This window comes from Mytilus galloprovincialis, chromosome 7 (genome assembly GCF_965363235.1).
Source record: "Mytilus galloprovincialis chromosome 7, xbMytGall1.hap1.1, whole genome shotgun sequence".
Classification (NCBI taxonomy): Eukaryota; Metazoa; Mollusca; class Bivalvia; order Mytilida; family Mytilidae; genus Mytilus; species Mytilus galloprovincialis.
In genome coordinates this window covers 8,053,880-8,075,937 of record NC_134844.1, presented here as the reverse complement: position 1 = coordinate 8,075,937, position 22,058 = coordinate 8,053,880, and the positions used below count along the sequence as shown (strand labels likewise).

Below are 22,058 nucleotides of genomic sequence, written 5' to 3'. Positions count from 1 at the left end.
ATACCTACCGTCAGTGGTTAACATACAATATAGTGCTCCTATATACCGTCTATCAACAGTATTTGTCTATACTTTCTGTCGATAGTTAACATACAGTATAGTGCTCCTATACACCGTATATCAACAGTATTTGTCTGTACCTACCGTCGGTGGTTAACATACAATACAGTGCTCCATTACACAGTCTATTGACAGTTGTCTATACCTACCGTCGGTGATTAACATGCAATATAGTGCTCCTATATACCGTCTATCAACATAATTTATCTATACCTACCGTCGGTGATTAACATGCAATAAAATGCTCCTATATACCGTCTATTATTATTTTTTTTCTAAACCTACCGTCGGTAGTTAACATGCGATATAGTGCTCCTATATTCCGTCTACCAACAGTATTTATCCATATCTACCGTCGGTGGTTAACATGCAATACAGTACTCCTATTCACCGTATATCAACAGTATTTGTCTATACCTACCGTCGGTGGTTAACATACAATATAGTGCTCCTATATAACGTCTATCAACAGTATTTGTCTATACCTACTGTCGGTAGTTAACATACAATATAGTGCTCCTATATACCGTCTATCAACAGTATGTGTCTATACCTACTGTCGGTAGTTAACATACAATATAGTGCTCCTATATACCGTCTATCAACAGTATTTGTCTATACCTACTGTAGGTAGTTAACATACAATATAGTGCTCCTATATACCGTCTATCAACAGTATTTGTCTATACCTACCGTCGGTGATTAACATACGATATAGTGCTATTACAAATACAGTCCATCAAACGTTTTAGTCTTTACCTACTGTTGGTAGTTAACATACAATATAGTGCTCCTATATACCGTCTATCAACAGTATTTGTCTATACCTACTGTCGGTAGTTAACATACAATATAGTGCTCCTATATACCGTATATCAACAGTATTTGTCTGTACCTACTGTCGGTAGTTAACATACAATATAGTGCTCCTATATACCGTCTATCAACAGTATGTGTCTATACCTACCGTCGGTAGTTAACATACAATATAGAGCTCCTATATACCGTCTATCAACAGTATTTGTCTATACCTACTGTCGGTAGTTAACATACAGTATATAGTGCTCCTATACACCGTATATCAACAGTATTTGTCTGTACCTACCGTCGGTGGTTAACATACAATACAGTGCTCCATTACACAGTATTGACAGTTGTCTATACCTACCGTCGGTGATTAACATGCAATAAAATGCTCCTATATACCGTCTATTATTATTTTTTTTCTAAACCTACCGTCGGTAGTTAACATGCGATATAGTGCTCCTATATACCGTCTACCAACAGTATTTATCTATACCTACTGTCGGTGGTTAACATGCAATACAGTACTCCTATTCACCGTATATCAACAGTATTTGTCTATACCTACCGTCGGTGGTTAACATACAATATAGTGCTCCTATATAACGTCTATCAACAGTATTTGTCTATACCTACTGTCGGTAGTTAACATACAATATAGTGCTCCTATATACCGTCTATCAACAGTATGTGTCTATACCTACTGTCTGTAGTTAACATACAATATAGTGCGCCTATATACCGTCTATCAATAGTATTTGTCTATACTTACTGTAGGTAGTTAACGTACAATATAGTGCTCCTATATACCGTCTATCACCAGTATTTGTCTATACCTACCGTCGGTAGTTAACATACAATATAGTGCTCCTATATACAGTCTAACAACAGTATTTGTCTATACCTACTGTCGGTAGTTAACATACAATATAGTGCTCCTATATACCGTCTATCACCAGTATTTGTCTATACCTACTGTCGGTAGTTAACATACAATATAGTGCTCCTATATACCATCTATCAACAGTATTTGTCTATACCTACCGTCGATGATTAACATACGATATAGTGCTATTATATATACCGTCCATCAAGAGTTTTAGTCTATACCTACTGTTGGTAGTTAACATACAATATAGTGCTCCTATATACCGTCTATCAACAGTATGTGTCTATACCTACTGTCGGTAGTTAAAATACAATATAGTGCTCCTATATACCGTCTATCAACAGTATTTGTTTATACCTACCGTCGGTGGTTAACATACAATATAGTGCTCCTATATACCGTCTATCAAGAGTTTTAGTCTATACCTACTGTTGGTAGTTAACGTACAATGTAGTGCTCCTATATACCGTCTATCAACAGTATTAGTCTATACCTACTGTCGGTAGTTAACATACAATATAGTGCTCCTATATACCGTCTATCAACAGTATTTGTCTATACCTACTGTCGGTGGTTAACATACAATATAGTGCTCCTATAAACCGTCTATCAACAGTATTTGTCTATACCTACTGTCGGTAGTTAACATACAATATAGTGCGCCTATATACCGTCTATCAATAGTATTTGTCTATACTTACTGTAGGTAGTTAACATACAATATAGTGCTCCTATATACCGTCTATCACCAGTATTTGTCTATACCTACCGTCGGTAGTTAACATACAATATAGTGCTCCTATATACAGTCTATCAACAGTATTTGTCTATACCTACTGTCGGTAGTTAACATACAATATAGTGCTCCTATATACCGTCTATCACCAGTATTTGTCTATACCTACCGTCGGTAGTTAACATACAATATAGTGCTCCTATAACCGTCTATCAACAGTATTTGTCTATACCTACCGTCGATGATTAACATACGATATAGTGCTAATATATATACCGTCTATCAAGAGTTTTAGTCTATACCTACTGTTGGTAGTTAACATACAATATAGTGCACCTATATACCGTCTATCAACAGTATGTGTCTATACCTACTGTCGGTAGTTAAAATACAATATAGTGCTCCTATATACCGTCTATCAACAGTATTTGTTTATACCTACCGTCGGTGGTTAACATACAATATAGTGCTCCTATATACCGTCTATCAAGAGTTTTAGTCTATACCTACTGTTGGTAGTTAACGTACAATGTAGTGCTCCTATATACCGTCTATCAACAGTATTAGTCTATACCTACTGTCGGTAGTTAACATACAATATAGTGCTCCTATATACCGTCTATCAACAGTATTTGTCTATACCTACTGTCGGTGGTTAACATACAATATAGTGCTCCTATAAACCGTCTATCAACAGTATTTGTCTATACCTACTGTCGGTAGTTAACATACAATATAGTGCGCCTATATACCGTCTATCAATAGTATTTGTCTATACTTACTGTAGGTAGTTAACATACAATATAGTGCTCCTATATACCGTCTATCAACAGTATGTGTCTATACCTACTGTCGGTAGTTAACGTACAATATAGTGCTCCTATATACCGTCTATCACCAGTATTTGTCTATACCTACCGTCGGTAGTTAACATACAATATAGTGCTCCTATATACAGTCTATCAACAGTATTTGTCTATACCTACTGTCGGTAGTTAACATACAATATAGTGCTCCTATATACCGTCTATCACCAGTATTTGTCTATACCTACCGTCGGTAGTTAACATACAATATAGTGCTCCTATAACCGTCTATCAACAGTATTTGTCTATACCTACCGTCGATGATTAACATACGATATAGTGCTAATATATATACCGTCTATCAAGAGTTTTAGTCTATACCTACTGTTGGTAGTTAACATACAATATAGTGCACCTATATACCGTCTATCAACAGTATGTGTCTATACCTACTGTCGGTAGTTAAAATACAATATAGTGCTCCTATATACCGTCTATCAAGAGTATTTGTTTATACCTACCGTCGGTGGTTAACATACAATATAGTGATCATATATACCGTCTATCAAGAGTTTTAGTCTATACCTACTGTTGGTAGTTAACGTACAATGTAGTGCTCCCATATACCGTCTATCAACAGTATTAGTCTATACCTACTGTCGGTAGTTAACGTACAATATAGTGCTCCTATATACCGTCTATCAACAGTATTTGTCTATACCTACCGTCGGTGGTTAACATACAATATAGTGCTCCTATAAACCGTCTATCAAGAGTTTTAGTCTATACCTACTGTTGGTAGTTAACATACAATATAGTGCTCCTATATACCGTCTATCAACAGTATTTGTCTATACCTACCGTCGGTGGTTAATATGCAATATAGTCCTCCTATATACTGTCTATCAACAGTATTTGTCTATACCTACCGTTGGTGGTTAACATGCCATACAGTACTCCTATATATCGTCTATCAACAGTATTTGTCTGTACCTACCGTCGGTGGTTAACATGCCATACAGTACTCCTATATACCGTATATCAACAGTACCTGTCTATACCTACCATCGGTGGTTAACAAGCATTACTACAGTACTCCTATATACCGTCTATCAATACTATTTTTCTCTACCTACCGTCGGTGGTTAACATATAATACAGTGCACCTATATACCGTCTATTATCAGTATTTTTCTAAACCTACCATAGGTGGTTAATATGCAATATAGTGCTCCTATATACCGTCTATCAACACTATGTTTCTAACCTGTTTCTATACCCACCGTCGGTGGTTAACATGCAATACAGTGCACCTATATACCGTATATCAACAGTATTTGTCTATACCTATCGTCGGTGGTTAACATGCAATATAGTCCTCCTATATACTGTCTATCAACAGTATTTAGTCTATACCTACCGTCGGTGGTTAACATGACATATAGTACTCCTATATACCGTATATCAACAGTACCTGTTTATACCTACCATCGGTGGTTAACAAGCAATACAGTACTCCTATATACCGTATATCAAAAGTATTTGTCTATACCTACCGTCGGTGGTTAATGTAAAATATAGTGCTGTCTATTAAAATTATGTGTCTATACATACTGTCGGTGGTTAACATACAATGAAGTGCTCCTATAAACCGTCTATCAACAGTTTTCATTTATACCTACCGTCGATGGTCAATATAACGAATTATATGGTCCGTATATAGTGCTCATATATACCGTCTGTCAAAAGTATCTGAATTTACCTACCGTCGGTGGTTAACATACAATATAGTGCTCCTATATACCGTCTATTAACAGTATTTCTTTATACCTACCGTCGGTGGTTAACGTAAAATATAGTGCTCCTTTATATACCGTCTTTCAATAGTATTTCTTTATACCTACTGTCGGTGGTTAACATAGAATTTAGTGCTCCTATATACCGTCTATCAACCGTATTTGTCTATACCTACCGGCGGTTGTTATCAAAACAAACTATTTTCAATCGACAGTCCAAAGTTTCGTATCAATACTTCACTCTGAATGACTGATGACATTTATTTGACCAGTAACATTCCCTATTGTATTCATTATTTAGTTTTCTCCCTGAACTTGTCTGAAATATTTGCGGCTGTACTGATGGCAAACAACAATCAATCATTTCTTAAAGTACTTCTTAATCTAAATAATATATTATTTTTTAATCTAACCAGTAATATGTGATCGGTGAATGTACGTATGACAATTACGCCAATTTTGAAAAAGCATATTTTTTTCATTTGCGCACATTGACATTTTTTAATTTGCGCCAAATTGATTCGAAAGGTTAGGTCTGATAAATTTAGATGATAAAATTAAACTTGTTTAACCAAACGCAGCAATTCAATGAACACAAGCTACAATATAGATAAATGTGTGTATAGACACATGTTGAGCTCATGGGTATCATCATTTAATCACACTTCTGGTACCCGAACATTTACTTTCATATATGGAACCGATGCCATAAAGAAAAAAAACAGGCTTTAACTTATAAAAATTTTGATAAAAAAGGGGATGCTTTATTGTAGGGAAGATATCACAAGGTTGCAGTTCAACAGAAGTGTTGCATGACAATACTCAGTTAAAAAAGATCTGTGCATATGCAAATGTGCTTTTTATGTCAAACTGTTACAATCTTATTTTATAAAGTGCTACTTCAAGTGTGATGTACACTTGCAATAAACTTATCCTGCTTTCAATCCCCCTCCTCCTCCTCGTCACGTGTGAGCAAGTGGCAGGTGGCAAAAGGCCAGAAGGAATATTTTTGTTATTATATAAATAAATTCTATACATCTTATATGCCTCATGACTTGTGTTTACCTGTTGATTTGTGCAAATGAAGAAAATAAATTTGGCGCAAAGAAATAAAAAAAATAGGCGCTAATTAAGTGCAGATTGGCGCAAATGGAAAAAGCCGAAGCAAATATAATCTTTTCTCGTATCAAGATTTCAAGATTTTATTCATAACCTCAGACACATACTTGTGTACAAGAGGACAATAATATATACAACCATATTAAGATAATACATAGCGAGACAGGACAAACGAAACACAAATACATAGTATATTTTAAAAGACAATTGGTATAATTAGATTAAGTATTTTATGATTTTCTTCACGAAAATTGATAATTTCCTTTGAACTTGTACGTTACATATAGACAACAAGCCAGTGAATTTCTTCTTGCTTGGATTCATTACATAGTAATTTGGTACACACTTTGATCTAAGAGCAGAAACATCAGCATTTTTACAGGTAAACAATATATGAAACTCATCCCCTATTCCCTCATTACATAATGTACATATTCTATTTTCCCTCGCGATCCCAGCCCATCTACCCGTCTCAATAGGTAACTTCAAATTCGAGCATCGATGTAATATCTGTCCTTGGGTAATAATCGCAATAGATACGGTTCCAAACCAAACTCGAGTTTGAATTAATAAAGAATAGAATTCACCCCTATCAGATCAAATTGGTGTTTTCTTTCTTTTTTTCGTTCAGTTTCATCTAGTCCATTTGTTCATTTGACTCTGTCTCCATCACGACTAGGATGCATTTTAATTTATAATGTAAAGTCGTTCAGGTTTTTGTTTTATTATATAAAAAAAAAGAAGATATAGCATGATTGCCAATGAGACAACTCTCTAAAAGAGACAAAGTGACACCGGAATTAACTATTAAAAAAATCTTTAACAGATCACGGTACGCTGACGGTACAGATGTCTGTAAATTCAGAAATTAATGCGAGGTTTTTATTATTGCGACAATAATTAAGACTCGCATTTTGAAGTATTGCGTTTGAAGTAATCAGGATTTTTTCTTAATCGTTGTAATCAAAATCTCATTTCAGGCTATAATGACACTCATCGCATTAAATATTTAACAATTGCACGCAACAAATTTACATTCAAAGACTATGAATTTGATGTTTTTTTTTTATCTTTACTATGAATTTGATGTATATTTGACAAGATTAGTTCGTTTATGTTGCTAAAAATTCTATAATTAGTGTATTATTCTCCCAAGTTTATTTGAAAAGGTATAATTCCTCTATACAAATGGCAAAATCTTTCATAAAATATCCAGTAAGTTGGATAAACGTTTACCAAATCATCCCAATACAGTTTGATTTATATATTCACTTTGCTATTCCGTTCTTGCACAGTGATATAGTTCATTTTGCGTCATCCCATATTCTAGCAAAGGGAGATTATCTCAGCATCACCGTTACATTAGTAATAGCTCTCGTACATAAAATAGTTAGCTCGAACTGTATGATCCTGTGTGAATCTGATCTTTATATTAAAAGTGCATAGTAAATAGTTCACATATGGGTCTTATTTAAACATTAAACAGTATCAAAACAATTAGTGCATTATAATATAACCAAATAGGCATGCAAAAAAGAATCAATAGGCAAAATATGCTTGTCTACCGTCTAATTCTAATTGCTGATATTTACTGTATTGTACATAGCTCAATTCCATTCCATTCCATTCAATTTTATTTATTTTTTAATTTTCAGCAGAAAACAGTATTTCTAACAATTAAATTGAATTAATTTGATATGACGTTGACACACGGTAATCACTCTCATGTTTTTATTTACATCGCTGTCAATCATCCGGTAAAGATGAATATTCATTACTACCCTCGGTAGTTAACGTCCCTCGATGGTTAACTTTAAGTGCCTACCTATCTAATACGGGGTTCACACATTGCCGATTATTGCTCCCGTTCGAGATCAGACAGCGATACGACACGAAATGTAAAAAAGTCGGAATACTATCCTTAATTATCTGGAATGTCCTATCATTGTCTGAACGCAGTCGTTTAAGTTCGTAATAGATTCCTACGGGTCGGGAAGGGTCCGAATAGTTCGGCGAAGCACCCCGACAGTTATGTGCGTCCCGTAACATTCGGGGAAACTCAGCCGATTTTGTGTAGTCGGATTACAATCGTGCCTATGTCGTGACAGATTCTGCGGTATCAGTTCAAAATCCTAACGATGTTCTGTGTATTCCGGACGGTATCCTGTGGAACGGGAATGATCTGGAGATATTCTTTCATTGCTGTTTTTCTGCAGATTGAGTTCAGATGGCATCCAGATGCGAAACGTTGTTGCCAAAACCGTTACGGAACAGTCCCGTTATTAATACGAAATTCGTCAATGATACCCACTTCAGAGTCCCGACAATTACAGAATACAATACAACTGAGACCAGACAAAGCCGTTTGCAATGGCAGGGCCGTAACTACATTGAGGCAAATGAGGCAAATGCCTCATGTTTTAAATTAAAAAAAAAAAAAAAAAAAAAGATTGTCTTCATATGATTGTCTTCATATCAAATTGTATTCACTGAAAGGGTTTTCAAGAAGCAAGTTCTCTTCAATCTCTGATGTCGCCCCTGCATATTTTTCGTAATCCATGTTTCTATTTTACTTTTGGTTTTCAGAGTTGATGGTCTATTGTTTGTACTTCTGTGTTCCGGGTTTGTCTTTTGTTCATTTATTGTCCTACTTAATGACTAGTCTGAGTGTTGATTTTCATTTGTAAACGTGCCACACTGTGTAATGTTGCATTTCCACCGATGTCCAGGCATAATGCGAGAAAATATTTTAAGAATATACGATGCTACTGGACACAGAAAAACGTGGTCGTTTCTGCATGGAGAATTGAACTTGATATCAAAGAATACGAAACTGCCTTTCTTGTATATAAAACCATACCCAATTATCCTTAGTATGTATTGCAAAATTAGGCATTTTTTGTAGGTGAGATATGCACAGAAGTGATCGATATGTATTATAAATATAGAAAATTGAATATCTTAATCAACAAAAAATAAATAAAAAATAACTGTATCATATACCCTAGCGCCTGTGGATAAAACTAGATAGCTGACATGGTTTTAATTAAAGTAAGACCACCAATTTCCCGGTATCAAATCATTTGTTGAAAAAAACATCAATGTATTGCCATATGACCTTTTATATTCAAGGGTTAAATTTGCATTAAGTCGTGTTCAGGCCCTTTAACAGAAAATAAAGGAATATGAAGTACACGTGCACGGGAGCTAATCGCACACAATGTCAATGTATAGAAAAAAATACAAATGATCAGTGGTCAAAGTTTTTATTCCTGTTCTTCATCTTGATAGTTGCTGGAGTGTCTTCAATAATGAAAGAATAATAAATACCGTAAAACAAGGTCAATATGGTCCCAGTGTCGACTTGAGCAGTACTAGTATTTAACGTATATTACTGCACTAATGACTGTCACTATATCTAAATCTAGTCATAAAAAATCTCAAGTCACCACAATACAAGACAAGAACAGACAGACAGATCCGGTATTAATGATTATGAGAATTACGATTTTTGCTTTATTCTACATATCGGTCGTTTAATGTTTTGAATTTCCCTTAAACTTTAAAGTCTTATATAACAATGAATCTATGTTTTTGCTTTGAGACCAGAATATTGTCGAAAAAATAGCTAAAAATGATTTGCGTTTCTATGTAAGAAAGAGTCCGGGAAACGCTCAGAATGCACGATTTTGCGTTATTTTTCTCAGAACTTCTGGGGGCCTTAAGCGGCCCCCAGACCCCTCGCCAAAATTTTTCGCCTCGCTACGCTCGGCAAATAAATTTTGCCTCAGTATTAAAGGAGGCTAGTTACGGCCCTGAATGCGATAGAGCGGACCGTGATAGGGTTATGTTCCGACAGTACCCGACCATCCCGAGTATGCGACAAATTTCGAACGGATAACTTTCGTCAGCGTCGGTTCACTGTCTGGTCACTGTCTGATCTCTGTCGGATTACATTCGGTAGAATCGGGACGCAGTCGTGACAGACTCGGTCTTATTTTACCAGGAGAAAGATACAAATTGGATTAGAAGCGGATTGAGAACGGGATTATCGGGATAAATTCGCATTGAAACGGATGAATATCGTTCACATGATTCACAGGATCTTGATCAGACTTTTGACAAATTTTAATCGGGAATGGTCCTGTCAAGGACGGCAGTAAAAATCGAGAATGTGTGACCCCAGCTTAACAACAATATAAGGCTGAATATGCACCAACTATTTATATTCAATATGAATATTCACATTTTGTCTATTAAAACATCAATATGTTCAAAATATTCTCCATAATTTCCTACCGGTTTCACTAGCGTGGACAAAAATTATAACTCTTCAATATACATATATCATTCTACACAATATTTATCCCTTTTCAGACGAGAAAGCGGAAATCGCACGTGCTAAAACGATTATTGGAGCTGGTTGGTTTTTCAATTAACTTTTTAAAAGGACGTTCGTGAGGCAAGCGTTTGGAAAGTACCTGATGAATTAACACGCACAGCATCTAAAAGACCTTTAAAAGGGGACAAAACAGTCTACAGTCAACATTTCATGGGAAAAGTGATAATTAAGTGTTTAGAAAAACAAGTTTTACAATTTAAAAAGAAATCTGATTATTTAACCAAAAACAACAAGAAAAGTAACGCCTGTTCAATCATTATGTTCTATTTAACATATTGTGTTTTGTTAAACTTTTGTTTACAATTTCATTATGCTGATTTTAATTATTTCTTTTTTGTAAATACAAAAAAAAATTCTCCTTTATATATAAATTGACTAACCTGGCACCCTTGTCTAAGTCCTACTTCTCATAAGGCACCAATGGTCAGCGGACCGTGAGATGAACACGCCAAAGACCGTATCACTTACTTATAAATTCACTGATTTTCACATCAATCTCACTTTTTCTCTACAGTTTTCAAAGTTAAAATAAACAAGACTCTCTCATGCGAATAAACATTTATTTGTAACATCTCTCATTCATAAATCGTATGTTTATTGTAAAGAATAGAAATTTCCAAATATATTGCGTAATGTTATAGTTTCCAGGATTTTTGACCTTTCAGCATAATGTATACATTTGATCACTATTTATTCAGAATAATATTAACAGATTGGTGATAAATGTCACAATTTCTTATTTGGTTTACATATCTTTTTTATGATTGTTGTTTTTGTCCAAAATGTAATATTGCAACGTTATACTGATAAATCTAATATTATAATCATTTCAACGTTTTAGACTAAAAGTTCAATATTCAAAAGTGTTATTAAATCGGGTATTCAACGTTTGAAAATCGTTTCCCTGTGAATGATTGGATTACAATGCAAGTATGTGTAATAAAGTAAATAATCCACTACAGGAATTGGAACATGTGTCCTTTGTATCGTAGAAAGCGTCTACAACAAATTTACGACTGATGGTCAGTACCAAATACATGTCAATACATTGTACCAAGTCATGAATATGACAGTTGTTATCTATTAGTTTGATGTGTATTGCCATTTGATAAGGTACTTTTCGTTTTGAATTTTCCTTGGAGTTCAACATTTTTGTTATTTTACGTTTTATGATTTATCACTCTAAAATATAAGCCCAGATTTACTAATATATTTCTACAAATTTATTTATCTCAGCATGTTACCAGTAATCAGTATGATACAGAAAATAAATATGTTCGACTTGAATTTTATTTGCTACTTACTTTCAATTCCAAGTTAACTATTCACAGCGAGAAATTAATAGAAAAAAAAGCACATACATTTTGAGAAAAAGGGGGAGGGCTTTAAAAACTTCTTGTCGTTGAGTACTATGATCTATGCATGATGGTGTCATATTCCAAAATTAACAATGATTTCAAAAACTCAAGTATAGCAAGAGGCTATCAGAGTGACGGCAAACCAGATTCCTGCAGAGGTCGAACACAGAACAGCCGAGCAAGTTTGGTCACAACATTTAAGAATAGAACAGCTCCTAATTTGGATAGTGATTGAACAGTTGAGACACCATAGTTTTGTGACACAAAATCAATGTGGTCAAAAAACTGATTTTTGTCCAAAAAAATCAATTTGATAACAAGAAAACGAAAAATATGAATTACACCTCCAAATGGCAATCCCCCTTTTTTCTCCAAGACAATACAATGTGTTCATCAATGTGTTCTCTTATTTTCCATCATACCCATTATTGTTTGACAACATCAGAAGAATGCCATCCTTATTTTAAAAGTGTGTAATATTTGCTACTGTGCAAAACAATTAACATATTACATACTATGAATTACAATAAAAACTTAATTCCTTTAAAATATGAACATAAATTATGATATGATTACTGTAGTAGTTTTCTTTTTTTTTATTTCAAGTTCTGATGTCCAACTTTCACATGATTAAACTTTAATGTACTGACTATTTCTATATCAATATTACTAGAAATCATTTATACACATTTATAACTGTACTTTAAAATAAATCCTGAAAATAATATATATATATGTTACAGTATGTGACCAGTTATGTAGGGGATTAAGATAAACAAACCCAGCATGATACTGGTCTGGGATAATTGGCATCAGCATGATGTCTGATAAGACTAAAGTAGCTGGAAATTCGGGCTTATGTTTTAAGAGTGTTATCGATATTGGCTAATCTTTTGAATATACATGTATTGTTTGCTTAAGATAAACTCAAAGTAGGGACTCCTATTTCCATTATAGTTCGCTCAAATATTATTCTTGACAAATATCTCTTTTTTGTTGAACTTGTATCTGTCACATTTTCTCTTTAATTTCTTTAGTTCTTGCCAAAAACACAAAAAAAGGGTAAAAAACGTCATTTAAATTAAGGGCAATAAGTTCTATAAGAAGACAACTGACAAATATCTTTAGATATTGTCTTGCTAGTCATGTTTGCTTTTCAAAGAATCTATCTAGAAAATTCTAGTTTTAAAGATACATGTAATAGGAAAAAAAAATTGATAAAAACTGCCATTCGTGAACACTAACTTAATATGCACAGAAACGATCAACGATTTTATTGGCTAATTTATAGATCCTGTCTTACTAACTATTGTTGCTGTTAAAACTTTCTTCTATCTTATATACTTCATTAGAAATAAATGTATAACATTAATTTAAATCGTCATTTCAAGGCAAAAACTCCAAAAAAAAATGTGTCTATCCATGTTGCCTTATTTCTGCAGTAGATCCTGTCTTGCTGGTCATGCATTTCTGATATAAAAAGTTTTTTCGTTATCTATTATGATTTTGTATATAATACAATGCATATTAGATGTCTTGTTTTTGTAAACCTAAATCAGGATATTAGACAAAGCTTGCTTTTCACCCCTTTGTCTTATTTTAACCATGTCAGCCATGTTGGTTGGCAGACGAGGTTATCAGACTTATCTCTTAAATTTAATACCTCATTGATTATTGTGGCTAAAATTGAATAAATTTGCCCAAGTAGTTTTAGAGATATTTTTTATAAAAGTTAATGACGACTTTGACAGACGACTGACACCTTTTAATGGCAAAGCTCACACTGGGCATCTTGGCAAGGTCAGCTATAAAGGGGTGAAAACAATAAAGATTACGACTTCGTTTTATTCAAATTAATTGTTTAAAAAGATGGATGGCTAAGTATAATTATTACTTCATGGCAAAATGCCGGATTTTGAATGGATAGTACAAGGTAGACAATTACTATATCCCATGGCAAAATGCTCTACTAGTATTACCCTTCATTTGGACGCTTGATCAATTGTGCGCTTACTTAGATAAGCATTATGTTTATAAAAGTTGTACATATATCGATGCTAGTTTGTTATGTTTGGTAAGGAATATGTGTTTATGCTATTTATAGAAAGGTCTGTTTGATTGAATGTATAAAGTATGCGGGAAGAATTTCATGCACGGGTGGTTTGATATAAGTTAAAGGCATTCGAGTCATTGCAGTCAATTGCTCTAGGTGCTTTTTTCAAATAAATAATTATGAAAATTATTTATTTACAGGTTGATAGTCCAAGAAGAGTCGCAAATATTGATGTTGCAGTGCTAGTTAGAGACAGACAATTTTCATAACTCTCATTGATATTAAATGAATTACGTGTACTTATTACCTGAATAAAAATGCACTTGACTTTTGCAAGTGGCTACTCCCATGTGAGAGTTTTGTATTATATTGATAAATGATTTATGTTCGGTTGAGGTTACGAATTAGAACATAATGACTGTTATATATATTTATCAAAGTTGTACAAAATCGAACATGTAAAATGTTGGTTGTTTATAGTTAACACGTGTTTGGTATAATTATAGTAAGGTCGGTTCGATTGAACTCAGGTGGTTTGAAGTCATTCAAGCCATTGCAGTCAAAGTGTATAGTAGCATTTTGCCAATTTTTTTCAGATTGATGGACCACAAGTATGGGGAAACCAGTACAAGCTGCTAAGTAGCTGTGTATTTATATAACCGGAAGTTTTTCGTGTTATAGTGATGCAAATACGGAATACCAATACTTTAAACTTTATTAGCAAGGTCCGGACAGTACCAGACCTAAGACCTAAACTGACTACAAAATAACATACAAAAGCATATATAAAAAACAGTAACTATAGAAAAGGATTAGTGTCCAACGGATTAATCATGGTCAGAGTGATTTCCATCACGATAAATGTAAAAGGTTTGATAAACGGATTAATAAGTTGTCACTATAGCACTTAAAATATATTGTCTGAACTGGATTTATTTCTAATCGCAAATAGTCCAAATCTTCCTGGTTATAATCGCCACTACTCCTCCTAAACTCGGTCTCCGAGTTTGCTAAATTGAGACCGTTTCACTTTGGTTATCTTCGTGGGTATCCTCGTCGTGGCTGTTGATGGGAATTTTGGGAATAGTTTGTACGCCAATTTTCAAGTTGAGACTCGGCGATTGAAAGTTCAGAAAGCAACTCGTGATATTCACGTAGATCGTCATTTTTCTGTATTTTTAGTTTTTGAATTTCGTCCTTAAAATTTTTAATTACATGGCAGTCTTGCATCTCTTTACCTTTTAAATCCATAGTTAAACGGTATCGGGTGTTGGTTAAACTTAGGTTTTCCTCTTTCAAACGCAGTTACTTCCTTCTCAAAATTTTCCGCTCTACTTGTATGTTCGGCTAACTCATGTTCGATCTTTTGAATTATCCTGCCATGTTCTAAACGTTCCAAATTTACCTTGTCCAAATTGTTCCTTAATATCACATTATCTTTCACTACGGTATCAAATTTTGAATTTTCAAATTTAAGCAAAGCGATTTCGTTGAGGGAGTTTTGATGAGACGCTTTTAACTTGTTTAGTTGCTGTTTCACGGATTCGTCCTGTGTTGAGCACGTAAACGCGGAGAGTTCCTTGTCCTCAAGTTCTTGAAATGGAAATTGAGACATTTGCTTCTTCTCAATAAACTTCCTCATTCGTTCACAGTCTCTCTGAATTTTGGATTTCGACTTCTTCTTCGGTTTAGGGTTTTCACATGGTGTAACGTGAAAACTGCACATGCGAGCAAAATGTCCAGGATGTCTGCACTTGTAACAATAAGCGTTAGCTGCATTACACCGGTGGTAGGTGAAAACGTTCAATGTCTTAACGCAATATTTGCACAGAAAGTCCAAACAGGTATCTTCTTTTTTCATCGAAAACGGGTGTCCATTTCTGCAAGGCTGGTAATTCCAGGTTCCTTCCACATTGCTGCTTCTGGAGGAATTTATATATACTAGTTTGGGGGAACTAGCGCAAGATCGTGCCCGGGTCTTCCACCAATATATAACCGGGAGTTTTCCGTGTTATAGTGATGCAAAGACGGAATACCAATACTTTAAACTTTATTAGCAAGGTCCGGACAGTACCAGACCTAAGACCTAAACTGACTACAAAATAACATACAAAAGCATATATAAAAAACAGTTACTATAGAAAAGGATTAGTGTCCAACGGATTAACTTGTCATGGTCAGAGTGATTTCCATCACGATAAATATATATTGAACAATAAAATTAATTAGACACAAAGAAATATAAAAGGTTTGATAAACGTGTAACCGGAGAGCACGATTTTCATTACAAAATTGCTCGTCTCCACCGGGACTCGAACCCGGGACCTCTGTGTTACAAGGCAGCGCGTATACCGACTGAGTTAAAGAAGTACTTCCTTAGCTCAACCGCTTACGGCTGACTAAGTATCTACCAAATGTTCTAAGGGAAGCAATCCCGTCACAACAAACGGATTAATAAGTTGTCACTATAGCACTTAAAATATATTGTCTGAACTGGATTTATTTCTAATCGCAAATAGTCCAAATCTTCCTGGTTATATTTATATGAACTTTCAACAATATTTTACTCAAATTTATAATAAAATGTGCGCTTGTCTCTGCAAGTGGCGTCTCCCATGTAAGAGTTTGTGGTTTTTTGATAAATATTTTATGTTCGTTTGAGTTTACGAATTAGAATTTAAGGGCATACGATACAGTTACAGGGAATGTAATGACGTTGCTAACGTAAAATGTTATTTTCGCGACGTCAAACTCTGACATATCGGGAAAAGATGCATTTTTCGACTGATTTTTATCATTCAAACTGATTTAATTTGAAAACGAGTGCATGGACCCCTATTTTTTAAAACAGCAATTTGTTTCATTTTGCAAGGAGATTATGTGACCCAAATTTTATAAAACTGTAAATAGCGCAATTTTTTTTAATTTTGATAAGCATGCAGCAAAAAATTACGTTTTTTACTCTATTCATGAACATTTGATAAATATAGAGTTATTTCGGAATAAAAAGTGCATAATTTTTAATGATACTTATAAAATACAGAAATTACCGATTATTTAACAAAAAACATTTTGTGTTTATCTTTTAAAACAAAAAAGTTATGTCTTTCTTTCGAAAAAGAAAATACGGACACAAATTTGAATTTTGAGCAAATATACAAAATTTCGAACTCATTTTACTCAAAAAGTAGCACATGAAGGTATATTTTTTATTACATATTTGATTTAATGAGGTAAAAAATAGCCTATATGCAAATTTTCATCAACTTGTAAATACAGGTTCAATACTGTATCGTATGCCCTTAAGTACAAGACTTCATAGTTTATTATTTGAATTTGAAATTTAATAGACACATTTGACAGAATATTCAGTATAATAAATTAAATTAACACATACCCCCTTCTCAGAAAAAAGAAAGAAAATACATCTATGTACCTTAACCTAACTTTCGGGGCTAGAGATATGATTTATTTTCTGAGACATATATCTGAATTAACCATCCACCTGAACTTGCGGTCATCCGATGTTCAGTACTTCAGTACTTTGATTGTTATTTTGTAGTTATATTAATTATTTTCCAAACTTGTCTTGTTATGTAATACATTATAGTATTGTGTACGATATATCTAAATTACCTGTGGGAGATAACTGTATTGTATTTTAAGCTCCGACGGCATCAATTGGGGATTTGATGGTCGCAAATTAAGTTTACTGGCGACGCGTTAGCGGAGACAGTAAACGGGTATTTGCGACCATCAAATCCCCAATTGATGCCGTCGGAGCTTAAAATACAATATTTATAACGCATGCTTACAACACGCTTCAATTGGACCTTTTTGTCATGAAAAATGTATGTTTCCAAGTTCAGGTACCACGTTGGTGGAAACAATTTGAAATAAATCGTATCTTCCCATGAATAAATGATTAGATATCCAACAAAATAAATAATTTCCCCATTCAGTGACATCAAGCTTATTTAGAAAATGTCAATGCTGCTCTAATACAAGTTGACAGAAATAACTACTTACGCCAAATGCTGTCATCTAAAAAACGCGATAAGTCCGTTGCTGAACCCGATAAGTGCAGAAACGCAGAAAAAAAAAACGATAAGTCCCTTACCATTCTATACCGTGGCCATGTGACGTTCACAAAAAGTTATCTTTTTGAAATGAACAAAAAGTATATAGTACAAGCATCCATCTAAAATAAAAGAATAGTGAGTAGGAACTCAATTAAATGTCTAATTGTTCTCAATATTCAAAAAGAAAAATAAACATCTGTTATTTGATTTTTAAGATGTGAATTTAAGCATGGATGCAATTTGGGTACTCCTCATTACGGAATCATAGATATTTTGGAGGTCGATTAAAATCCATTTTTTATGACTCAATAGGAATTATCAATCAAATTGGTGTACCTACATAATAAAGAAGAATACGGTTATAATAAAAAATTCCCTTCAAATAACAATCGAATGAATGTTTAAGGGTTAAAATCAGTGGTTAAAATAAGTAGTACTACGTTTAATGGGGGTCGAGTTGTACTACGTTTAATGGGGGTCGAGTTGAGTGGGTGTATATCACTTTTGTTATGTTTTTAATACACAGACAAATGGTGTTCAAATTTAAGCAGACTTTTAAAAAAAATCACAAAAATGGAAAATATGTATGTTTGACCCTATATGAGTGAGCAATTGCCTTCCTTTATCCAAACTGACCCTTTATACAGACTCTAAATGTACGCAACCTTATTTTGTCAGACAGATTGATTATCTTAGAATGATTATGGGGTCAAATAAGTAGTACTTCGTTTTATTGAGGGACGTTTTTAGTGGGTGACTATAACTTTTGTTATTCTTTAAAATATAGAAAAATGGTGTTCAAATTAAAGTAGACTAAAAAACAATGACAAAAATGAAAAAATATGTATTTATGATCGAACAATTGCCTTCCTTTATCGAAACTGACCCTTTAAGCGGACTCTAAGTGTACTAGGCCACCGTATTTTGTCATACAGACCATAAAATACTATAGTGATATATCAATTGATGCGATAGTAATGTACCGATGTTTAGATCTCGTAAATCTTAGGTAACAAAGAAATTCTGGGGGAATTGCATAACGCCAAAATGAACGAGACCAGGCGAGTCCACGTGCAGGATAAGCATATCCTGCTTTGACTGTATAACTCGTCATGCATATTCAAACTCAGTTAAAATGTCACCAATAGAGTTCATATTGAAAATGAATAATTATTCATTTATTAAAACAGTCAAGATTATCTGTCATAATAGCAACTATTTAGGTGAGGTTTTTGTAGGTTGTTATATATATATCCAATATTATAAAACCATGTGTTTATAGTAAAATACTTCCTGAATGCATTGCATATTTATTGTGTACAACCTTTGGAAGCATTTGTTTATCACTAGTAAAGCAAAATAATACGTAAGTATAAGACAAAAGCAAATTCAATTTCATATATGTTTTAACTTATCTCACTTTATACACACAAACAAGTAAATAAACTATTAGACACAGATATATGTCAAACCTTATTGTATCTTTTATAGCACCCCGAAGTTTCGATATTTCGACTTTGTTGAGGCGATACAAAAAGGCACATAGTTGAAGATCTTCCAATAAGAAATTAAAGTATACAGACAAATAAAATGCAATAAAAGCGCTTTGATATTTTGGTAATAGCATATGTTTTTTTTTTCTCATGTCCATTTAGTCTCATATTCTCCACTATATTATAATTTAGAATATGAGTGCTAACATTGGTATACAACTCCACTATATTATAATTTAGAATACGAGTGCTAACATTGGTAACCAACTCCACTATATCATAATTTAGAATACGAGTGCTAACATTGGTATACAACTCCACTATATTATAATTTAGAATACGAGTGCTAACATTGGTATACAACTCCACTATATTATAATTTAGAATACGAGTGCTAACATTGGTATACAACTCCACTATATTATAATTTAGAATACGAGTGCTAACATTGGTATACAACTCCACTGTATTATAATTTAGAATATGAGTGCTAACATTGGTATACACAAAAAAAAAACGTGCTGCCTAATATGTAAAACTAATCTAAAGAAAGGAATTTTATTCTGACTCACATGTAAAACCAATCTATAAAGCAGAAATGTTGCCTCACATGTGAAACCAATCTACACAGCGGAAGTGTTGCCTAACATGTACAACCTATCTACAGAGCAAAAGTGCTGCCTCGCATGTAAACCAATCGACAGAACGGAAGTGTTGTGAACCATGTAAAACCAATCTACAAAGCGGAAGTGCTGCCTCACATGTGAAAACAATCTACAGAGCGAAAGTGGTGCTCAACAGGTGAAATCAATTGACAGAGCGGAAATGTTGTCTAACATATAGACCAATCTTCAGAGCAGAAGTGTTGTCTAACATAAAAACCAATCTACAGAGCGGAAGTGTTGTGATCCATGTAAAACCAATCTACAGGACTGAAGTGTGATGCTTAACATGTGAAAACAATCCACAGGGCAAAAGTGGTGCTCAACAGGTGAAATCAATTGACAGAGCGGAAATGCTGCACAACATGTAAACGTGATCTACGGAGCGAGTGTTGTCATACATGTAAAACCAATGTATATCGGAAGTGGTGCCTATACCATGTGAAACTAACCTACAGAGCTGAAGTGCTAATTATTACCTAAACTAATCTACATAGCGAACGTACTGCCTTACATGTAAAACCAATCTACATAGCGAACGTACTGTCTTACATGTAAAACTAATCTACATAGCGAAAGTACTGCCTTACATGTAAAACTAATCTACATAGCGAACGTACTGCCTTACATGTAAAACTAATCTACATAGCGAACGTACTGCCTTACGTGTAAAACTAATCTACATAGCGAACGTACTGCCTTACATGTAAAACCAATCTACATAGCGAACGTACTGCCTTACATGTAAAACTAATCTACATAGCGAACGTACTGCCTTACATGTAAAACTAATCTACATAGCGAACGTACTGCCTTACATGTAAAACTAATCTACATAGCGAACGTACTGCCTTACATGTAAAACTAATCTACAGTACTGTCGTATACCTGTCCTGTCAGGGGTTTCACATATCTATTCAAGTAGTCATAGAAACTCAAAGCGAAAGAAAAGATGGAATAGTTTGAGTGTATACGTTTTGTCGAAATTATGCAGTTCAAAATATCATATTCCTACGCATCGTGTTTATCATAATTTCTATGGTACGTTTTCTCAATTCATATTTCTCTTCTTCATGCAAAAAAATATTTTTTTATTTTTTGTCACCATACCAGAAAATGCTGTAATATTGTCATCATATTGTGTTCATCTAAAAAATCTTGTGGTTAACCGTGACAAAATTATATTGTCGTAGTTTGAGTTATTTATGTAACTGTGGTAATGTCATTGAACCCCGAATAATGATGACTTTAACTAACTTACCTATATCAAACATTTATCGTTAACTTATCTAACCCATATCAAACTTTTTCGTCATCTTTTATAATTTACTATAATGAATTACATGTACATTGTTGTACTAATAAACTTCTTAGTAATGCTAATTCAAAAACTAATAAAGACGTAGAACTGGTATGACCATTTGAACTTTTCTAAATTATAACTATAACAGATTTTCGTTTTTTTTTTTTGTAATATCTAGATTTGTGTGAATTGCGGTTTACATATGTCAAACCAAAGTTTAATTATATTGCATCAAACGCCATAGCTCCGTAAGTATCAAACGAGAGTACATAAAAACCAAATGTAATTTCCGGTGTCAGTGGTGTTCTGACTTCATTATCCCTAACGTTCCTTCAGAGATGCAAAGTACAGCGCTGTAGATCTTAAGTTCAGCATTGTATTTACATCTCCAGCTCTCGACTCTAAATCATCAGTGGAAGACTTGATATCTACAGCGTTTGACTAAAAACAACCAATAAAGCTTTATTTGTATGAGACTAGCAGAGCTCCGGTGAC

The 22,058-nt window shown here is 33.9% G+C and overlaps 1 protein-coding gene across 2 annotated transcripts in view; it reads right to left on the bottom strand.

Moving 5' to 3' along the window:
- Nucleotides 1-11,076, bottom strand: part of LOC143082242 (salivary peroxidase/catechol oxidase-like) — a 76,303-nt gene extending 65,227 nt beyond the window's left edge. For both annotated transcript variants that reach the window (XM_076257833.1, XM_076257834.1), the window contains exon 1: nucleotides 10,993-11,076. The gene's annotated coding sequence lies outside the window, so the exon portion shown is untranslated. The remainder of the gene's footprint in view (nucleotides 1-10,992) is intronic.
- Nucleotides 11,077-22,058: the final 10,982 nt, after the last annotated feature.